Source organism: Schistocerca serialis, chromosome 4 (genome assembly GCF_023864345.2).
Source record: "Schistocerca serialis cubense isolate TAMUIC-IGC-003099 chromosome 4, iqSchSeri2.2, whole genome shotgun sequence".
NCBI lineage: Eukaryota > Metazoa > Arthropoda > Insecta > Orthoptera > Acrididae > Schistocerca > Schistocerca serialis.
In genome coordinates this window covers 872479425-872489187 of record NC_064641.1, presented here as the reverse complement: position 1 = coordinate 872489187, position 9763 = coordinate 872479425, and positions in this window count along the sequence as shown.

Here is a 9763-nt window from a genome sequence, read left to right as displayed (position 1 = left end):
TCTCATTTTCACCTACTTCCTCTTCTTTTTTTATATAATATTGTCCTCTACCTACTTCATCTTTTCTTTCTCCAACTTCAAGCTTTCCCTTCTTTGCTTAGCACTGGCTTGCACCTACACTCTTGATACTCATACAATTGTTTCTCTTTTCTACAAAGACCTTAAATTTTCCTGCAGGTGGAATTAGTCTTTCCCCTAGTTATTCATGCTTCTACAGCTTTGCATCTGTCCACTACAGATTCCTATTTACCAATTTTGTACTTTCTGTCAGTCATTTTTTTAGACATATATTCCATTTCACCTGCTTCAGTTGCTACATTTTTTCACCTTTCTCCTTTTGACTGTCATATTCAGCAACCTCTGTGTTATCCATGGATTTCTACTAGGCCTTGTATTTTTACCTACATGATGTTCTGCTGCCTTCCTTGTCTTATCTGTCATTGCATTCCTCTCACCCATTTCAGCAAACTTTCCCTGATACTCCCTCTGAAATCTCTGGTTCCTTCAATTTATCCAGATCAAATCTTCTTGATCTTCTACCTTTTTGCAACTTCTTCAATTTTAATTTGCTGTTCATAACCAATAAATTATGGTCAGAGTCCTGCTTCTGACCGAGCGAGGTGGCGCAGTGGTTAGACACTGGACTCGCATTCAGGAGGATGATGGTTCAATCCTGCATCCGGCCATCCTGATTTAGGTTTTCTGTGATTTACCTAAATCACTCCAGGCAAATGCTGGGATGGTTCCTCTGAAAGGGCACGGCCGACTTCCTTCCCTATCCTTCCCTAATCCGATGAGACCGATGACCTCGCTGTCTGGTCTCCTCTTACCATTGCACAATCAGTCTTAAACCTTCCATTATCCCCAAAAGCCTTTCACACATACAGCCTTCTTTCATGATTTTTGAACCAAGTAGTAGTGGTGATTAAATCACACTCTTTGCAAAATTTTTGACAAAAATCAGGTGACTGGATAGGTAAAAAAATATACTTACCAAGCAGTGGCAGAACACACACATAAAACAAGATTATAATTAGGCAAGCTTTTGGAGCCAGAGGCTCCTTCTTTAGGCAGAAGAGTTGAAGGGGAAGGAAGAGGGGTGAAGGAAAAGGACTGGAGAGGTCTACGAAAATGAGTAGATTTCGGGAAAGTCGCCCAGAACTGTGGGTCAAGGGGGACTTACGAGACGGCATGAGAGAGAAAAACTGATTGTTGGGGCTGCATCAGGTGAGATTTGAAAACAAGAGAGCTTAGAGGTGGAAGACATGGTAATATGCAAGACAGAGATTACTACTTAAGACTGAAAAGCTAAGTGTATTCAATGTAAGAGAAGTGGGAGGGGGCAGCAATAAATAGACAGGAAAGAAAATGAAAGACATATAAAACTAAAATGGAGTGAAGAAATGATTAGTTACTGTGAAGAAATGTTGAGGTGCAAGAAAAGTAATGTAAATTAAGGCCAGTTGGGTGGCAAGAACCAACGACATGTTGTAGGCTTGTTCCCACCTGCGGAGTTCTGAGAAACTGGTGTCTGGGGGAAGACTTCAGATGGTGTATGTGGTGAAACAGGCACTAAATTCATGACTGTCATGTTGTAGAGCATGCTCTGCAACAGGAAATTGCATGTTGCTAGTACACACCCTCTGCTATGCCCATTCATCCTAACTGATAATTTGCTGGCAGTGGGAATTAGTGCTACAACATGTCCTTGGTTCTTGCTACCCACCTGGCCTTAATTTACATTAATTTTCTTCTGCATCAGCAGTTCTTCACAGTAACTACTCCTTTCTTCAATCCATTTTAGTTTTTTACATCTTTCATTTTCTTACCTGTGTATTTTTTGCCACCTTCTTCCACCTCTGTTATATACAATGCACTTAGCTCTTCACTCTTATTGGCTCATACATGATGTTTAAGCAGTAATATTTGTCTTGCATATTACCATGTCTTCCACCTCTAAGCTCTCAGGTTTTCAAATCTCATCCGGTGCAGCAGTCCACAACAATCATTCTCTCCTTCTCATTATAATGATTCAGTCTTCCCCAAAATTCATATGAAATGTCTGATATCACCTTTTTTATATGCATCTGGATAGTTATCGGACAATTCAGTTCTTCCTAAGGCCTAGTATGTGTGTCTCTATATATCATTCTGTCCTATTTGAGAAAAAACTTGATATTCATTGCGAAGGCATGTGGAATGTTCTGGAAGGACGTGCGTTGTCATAATTATCGGTGGATTGTTCTCACTGATAAAATTATGTACATATACTAAATTAAGTAGCTAATCAAGAAATTGAAGTAATAAGTCCTTAGAAATAAATAATTAGAGACTGCAGAGATGTTAGCATGAAAAATAAATGCTTCTAATTAACAAAATGGTAATCTAAAATTCCAGTAACAGAAGACCTCACTATCTTGAGAAACAGTTTAAAAGTTATTACCAAGCGACATATTTTCATTTGTTATTTATTTTTATGTCTTCCTCTGTAATTAATATTCTTTGTAATTACATTTTTAATTAACTCTCCAATTGTTTACATGTCACAGTTTATCAGTTTCCAGAATTTGAGGCCTTATTTGTGCATATTATGTATGTAATCGGATAAAGCACGAGCTCTGTACCACCATTAAATGTTAGTAACCAAATCAAAACTGTAATTAATTATGTAACTAAAATTATACAGGACACATTATTGTAATTAAAGTCCAGAATGATTTTCTTATGGAAAACTAAAGATATTACTATACAAGATTGTCATTCAATGTTGTATTTTAAATCTTATTTGGCTGTAACATCAGTTTCTTTACGTTTTGTAAATTTTAATTATAACATCAAAACTGTACAAAATTAATAATGCTTTATTTTGGAAGCTATTGTTAAAATACTATATAAAGTGATGTTCCTTTTTCTTCTTCTTTACTTGGCAACTCCTGCATTACTATTATTTGATTTCCTGTTGATGATCCTGTGCTTACCTGACCAGAAGCATTGTTTTTTCTGCACAGTAGTTCACTAATTCCCACTATATCTAACTTTAATCTATCCATTTCCCTTTTATAATTCTCTAACCTACCTACTTGATTGAGGGATCTAAGCTTCTACATTCCAAACTGAAGAATGCCAGTTTTGTTTATCTCAGTGGTAGTATCCTCCTGAGTAGTCCTAGATGGAGTCTGAATGGGATTCTATTTTAACTCTGGAATAGTTTATGAAAGACAATGCCTTTGTCATTAAGCCATACAATAGAGCTGCATGCCCTGAAGAAAAAAATTACTGCTGTAGGTTTTCTTGCTTTCAGCTGTTCGCAGTACCAGCATAGCAGGGCCACGTTGTCTAGGGTTACAAGGCCAGATCAGTCAATTATCTAGACTTCTGTCCCTGCAACTACTGAAAAGGTTGCTGCCCTTCTTCAGGAACCAGGAGTTAGCTGTGTCTCACCACAGAAACTCCCTCATTGCAGTTCCACCTAAAGTATGCCTGTCTGTGTCATCAAGGAACACAAGCCATCCCACCTTGGCATAGTCCACAGTTCATAGTGGGGCTATACTATGTTTGTGCACAATGAGTAAAATTCCTTCATTTACTAGCCTTTCTGCTGTTGGAATTTTAATGGCTAGCTGTGTGCATTTTGCTTGCCTTCCTAGGGTGCAAGGTGGATCTCTTTAACTAGGTCCAAAAAATCTGGACAAGCTGTCCACTGACATAAAACTGGAAATTACATTCCTTCAATAAAGAGCACTCATTAATTACACATCTCCAGTAAATACTACTCTAATATCTTCCATCCTGTTAATTTATTATTTATTAAATTTGGTTACTGATGCTTGCTCATTTACATGGGTTGGCAGGTAAGAGGATACAAGATTTTCCACTATTTTATTGGCAATAATTTCAATTAAAAGAACCATTTGATTAAAAGGGGACTCCTATACTAGCTTCATGTATAATGAACAAGTGTACATAGTTGTGCTTTTAGGTAAAGTTGAATATCATACGTAACAGACCAATTTAGGAGGTTTACTGCACTGATCAATACCACAATTCTTACTTCTTATATCACATATAACCACCCAGATTCTAATAAACAGTACAATTATAATGTAGATATAGTGTTCATACAAGTAATCCCTACCTGTGAGATGTACATCACCTTGAAATAGCAATGTAATAGACCTAAAGAACTCGTTTAATTGGTAGGAACATCAGAAATCAGTGTATTCTGTTCTAAGTATTGAAATAATGAAATTGTACAATGCCGTGCTACTTGATTTTCATCTGTTGGTCAAAATACCTGATATTACATCTGAAATGCTACCATCAATCTGTAAAACAAATATGCATAACATAAGTCCATAATCCTTAAAGTAATTAGAATAATTTGTGAAACAATGCACCCTGAAATGTGTAAACAAATTACCAAACAGAACTTCAATATAAAAGAGCAGAGCTGTTGTGCATATTCAAGGCAGAAACATAGTAGGAACTTTGAATGTATTTTTGTCTCCATGTACTCATAATGAAGAAAACTAATAAGTTGATTGTTTGCTTTACATATTTGAGTATAATGCAAATTCCTGTGATAGCATTGTAATCTATCCGAACTGTATGTCTAAAACTGGTGAGAGTGTTTGAAATGATTATGTACCTGAATCACTTCAATTGTATGAAATTACTTTCAATTTTAATGCTGAAAATCTAAAATAGTAACAGCAAAATATTGTTTGGAATGATACATGAGTGAGAAGGCCAGTTTGGTGGTTGTCATTCTTGATCGGAGGTCTTGTGATGCATCATGTACATCTGTGTCTATACTCCACAAGCCACTGTGAAATGCATGGGAGAGGTTATATCTCATTGTACCAGTTATTAGGGCTCTTTTTCATTCATGTATGTTGTTTGGTAAAAACGATTGTTTAAATGACTCTGTGCATACTGTAATTAATCTAATCATATCCTCATGATTTCTATGAGATTGATACGTGGGTGGTTTGTGGTATATTCCTGGAGTTATCATTTCAGACTGATTCTTGAAACTTTGTTAGTAGACTTTCTTGGGATAGTTAATGTTTATCTTCAAGAGACTGCCAGTTCAGTTCCTTCCACATCTCGGTGACACTCTCCCTTGGGTCAAACTACCCCTCGCTAGTCCTATTTGGTACAGATCTCACACACTTGAGCAGTGTTATAGAATGGTAGACTGATTGCATTTCTAAAATATTCTACCACTAGGCCAAAGTCTGCTACCTGCTTTATCCATGACTGACCTATGTGATCATTCCACTTTTTCCATATTAAGTGTTACATCCAAGTATTTGTATGAGGATAAGTTTACAGATTCCAAATGTGACTCAGTAACATTGTATTCATAGGATACTATGTTTTGTTTTGTCCAGTGCACTATTCCTGAATATTTAAAGAAAGCTGCCAATAATAGCACCACTCTGAAATCTTATAAATATTTATACAGGTTGTAATTTGTTGTAGATTACTGAACCACCTGCAAAAAGTCTGATGCTGCTATTAATGTTTTCCACAAGATCATTAACATACAAAATGAACAGCTAGGGACCCAATATACTTCCCAGAGATACACCCAATGTTACTTTTACTCCTGTCAATGATCCTTCATCCAAAATAACATGCTACATCCTCCCTACCAAGGAATCCTCAATCCAGCCACACATCTTGTCTGATACCCCATATGATACTAATTTTGTTAATAAGCTACTGAATCAATGCTTTTTAGATATCAAGAAATACTGCATCTACCTGACTGCCTGGATCCATGGCTTCCAGGACATTGTGTGAGAAAAGTGAGAGTTGGATTTCATGTGATCTGTGTTTTCAAAATCCATGCTGGTTGGTATGGAGAAGATCATTCTGTTCAAGACACCTCATTAAATTTGAGCCCAGAATATATCTTAAAAAATCCTACAATAAATGAATGTCAACGAAATTGGACAGTAGTTTTGTGGATCACTTCTGCCACTCTTCTTGTAGACATATGTGACCTGTGTTTTCTTCCAACTACTGGACACAGTTTTTTGTTTGCAGTATCTATGATAGATTATAGTTAACAGATGGGTTAACACAGCCATGAAGTGGACATATAATCTGATAGACTTCCATTGGGCCCTGGGGCTTTGTTCAGTTTTAAATTTTTTAGCTGTTGCTCAATGCCACTGACACTAATGTCTATTTTGCTCATCTTTTCAGTGGTATGAGACTTAAGTTGGGTCAGTACTCCTCAGTTTTTCTTTGTAAAGGAACATTTGAAAATAGAGTTAAGCATTTCTGCTTTTGCTTTGCTATGCTCAATTTCAGTTACAGTCTCATCCAAGAGTGACTGGTAACTAACTTTGGTGCTACTAACAGCCCTCACATATGACCAGAATTTCTTTGTATTTCGTGAAATATCATTTGTCAATATTCTGGTAGTCACTGAAGGCTTCAAGCAGGCTCTCTTAGCTGCCAAACATGTACAGCCAGTCGGTTTTCTTTATAGCTATTATGCAATAGTTCCTGTTTGCTTAGAAGTATCTTTACAGTGACTGTAGACTGTATATCATTACGAACTGCCCTACAGGGTACATATCTGTCCAGTGCATGGTCAGCTATTCTTTTAATCTTGAGCCATATTGCTCTATGTATTCCTTCCTTCAGCTAAAAGTTACAAGTTCCTCATTGAGGCATGACACTGTTTTTTCTCTGTCTAGTTTGGTGAACATATAAATCTTTCTGCTTGTTTTAGTTACCCTTTGTGTTTTGGTATTCATAGTTGCTATAACTGCCTCATGGTCAATGATACTGGTTACAATGTGGACTTTCTCAAGGAGGTCATGTCTGTTTGTTGTCATTAGACGTTATATATTTCCATCATGAGTGGGATTCAGAGCTATGTGTTCTAGGTAGTTTTCAGAGAATGTTTCACAGGATATCTTGTCACACTGACCACTAACAGAACTATAATTACAACACTGCAGTGCCTGTGTTATTCTGCTTATAATGCAACATTCCTTTGGATATGCTGTCCAAAAGAACTTTGCATCATAATGAGAATAACACAGGCACTGCAATATTGTATTTATCTTCCGATACTGGGCAAGTGACTGTCAAGTACAACATCTAACCTGTATGGGAAGATACTTAATGGATGTTGATACATGGCTGATGACATATGTAAGTTTGGGTCTGGCCATGGGTCATGCATGGATAGCCAAATGGTAAGGTGACCACTTGCGATAAGTGGGAAATCCAGGTTTGAGTCTCAGTCTGGCACAAATTTTCATTATTGCAATTCCATTCTATAGCTGACAGTTGTCCTCATTCACAATTGCGAATTCATTTAATGTATTTCATAATGGCTGTAGTTGCTGCAGTTCCTGTTCCTTTGGATGTGCATGCATGTCCAAAGGAACTTTTTATTGTAATAAGAATAACACAGGCACTGCAATATCATATTTATCTGTTAATTTTGGGCAAGCAACTTTCAAGTACAACATCTGACCTGTAAGGGAATATGCATTGTGGATGTACACTCCTGGAAATGGAAAAAAGAACACATTGACACCGGTGTGTCAGACCCACCATACTTGCTCCGGACACTGCGAGAGGGCTGTACAAGCAATGATCACACGCACGGCACAGCGGACACACCAGGAACCGCGGTGTTGGCCGTCGAATGGCGCTAGCTGCGCAGCATTTGTGCACTGCCGCCGTCAGTGTCACCCAGTTTGCCGTGGCATACGGAGCTCCATCGCAGTCTTTAACACTGGTAGCATGCCGCGACAGCGTGGACGTGAACCGTATGTGCAGTTGACGGACTTTGAGCGAGGGCGTATAGTGGGCATGCGGGAGGCCGGGTGGACGTACCGCCGAATTGCTCAACACGTGGGGTGTGAGGTCTCCACAGTACATCGATGTTGTCGCCAGTGGTCGGCGGAAGGTGCACGTGCCCGTCGACCTGGGACCGGACCGCAGCGACGCACGGATGCACGCCAAGACCGTAGGATCCTACGCAGTGCCGTAGGGGACCGCACCGCCACTTCCCAGCAAATTAGGGACACTGTTGCTCCTGGGGTATCGGCGAGGACCATTCGCAACCGTCTCCATGAAGCTGGGCTACGGTCCCGCACACCGTTAGGCCGTCTTCCGCTCACGCCCCAACATCGTGCAGCCCGCCTCCAGTGGTGTCGCGACAGGCATGAATGGAGGGACGAATGGAGACGTGTCATCTTCAGCGATGAGAGTCGCTTCTGCCTTGGTGCCAATGATGGTCGTATGCGTGTTTGGCGCCGTGCAGGTGAGCGCCACAATCAGGACTGCATACGACCGAGGCACACAGGGCCAACACCCGGCATCATGGTGTGGGGAGCGATCTCCTACACTGGCCGTACACCACTGGTGATCGTCGAGGGGACACTGAATAGTGCACGGTACATCCAAACCGTCATCGAACCCATCGTTCTACCATTCCTAGACCGGCAAGGGAACTTGCTGTTCCAACAGGACAATGCACGTCCGCATGTATCCCGTACCACCCAACGTACTCTAGAAGGTGTAAGTCAACTACCCTGGCCAGCAAGATCTCCGGATCTGTCCCCCATTGAGCATGTTTGGGACTGGATGAAGCGTCGTCTCACGCGGTCTGCACGTCCAGCACGAACGCTGGTCCAACTGAGGCGCCAGATGGAAATGGCATGGCAAGCCGTTCCACAGGACTACATCCAGCATCTCTACAATCGTCTCCATGGGAGAATAGCAGCCTGCATTGCTGCGAAAGGTGGATATACACTGTACTAGTGCCGACATTGTGCATGCTCTGTTGCCTGTGTCTATGTGCCTGTGGTTCTGTCAGTGTGATCATGTGATGTATCTGACCCCAGGAATGTGTCAATAAAGTTTCCCCTTCCTGGGACAATGAATTCACGGTGTTCTTATTTCAGTTTCCAGGAGTGTATGAGAACAGGTCATAGATGCATAGTTGATGACACATGGAAGTTTGGGTATGGTTGTGGGTTGTGTACGCGTAGCCAAATGGTAAGATGACCACTTGCGATAAGTCCTGGTCTGGCACAAATTTTCATTGTTGTCATTCCATCCTACAGCTGATCATTATCCTCATTCACAATTAGCTGATCATTGTCCTCATTCACAATTGTGAATTCATTTAATGTAAAACTATAATTAGCCCAACTGATTGTTGGATGATTAAAATCTCCTCCAATGATTACAGTATCATTAGGAAACTTATGTACAATTGAACTGAGGTTTTCTCTAAATTTTTCAGTTACATTGGGAGGAGAATCTGGTGCTTGATAAAAGGACCCTACTATAATATTTTGCCCACCCTTGATACTGAGTCTTGCCTAAACAATTTGACATTCAGCTTCAATTTCTATCTTGCATTTGAGTTTCTTGTCTACTGTGAAAAATACACCACTTCCACTTCCCATTTCTGTATCCCTTAGGTATATACTTAAATTTTCCCCAAAGATCTCACTACTGTCAACTACAGATTTTAATGAGCCTTCTGTGCCTAATATTACATGAGCTTCAGTCCTTTTTAGGAATGCTTCAAACTCTGGCACTTTGTTGCAAATGCTTTGGCAGTTAAACACTAGGATTTTCATACTCTCATCTGTGGGATGCATTTCTTTGTGTCTTACACTGATACTTCTGGATTTCTTACAGCTATCGTTACCTGGATTTGTTGGAGAGTCACCTAATCTAAAAAATCTGTGTGCACACCATACACAGT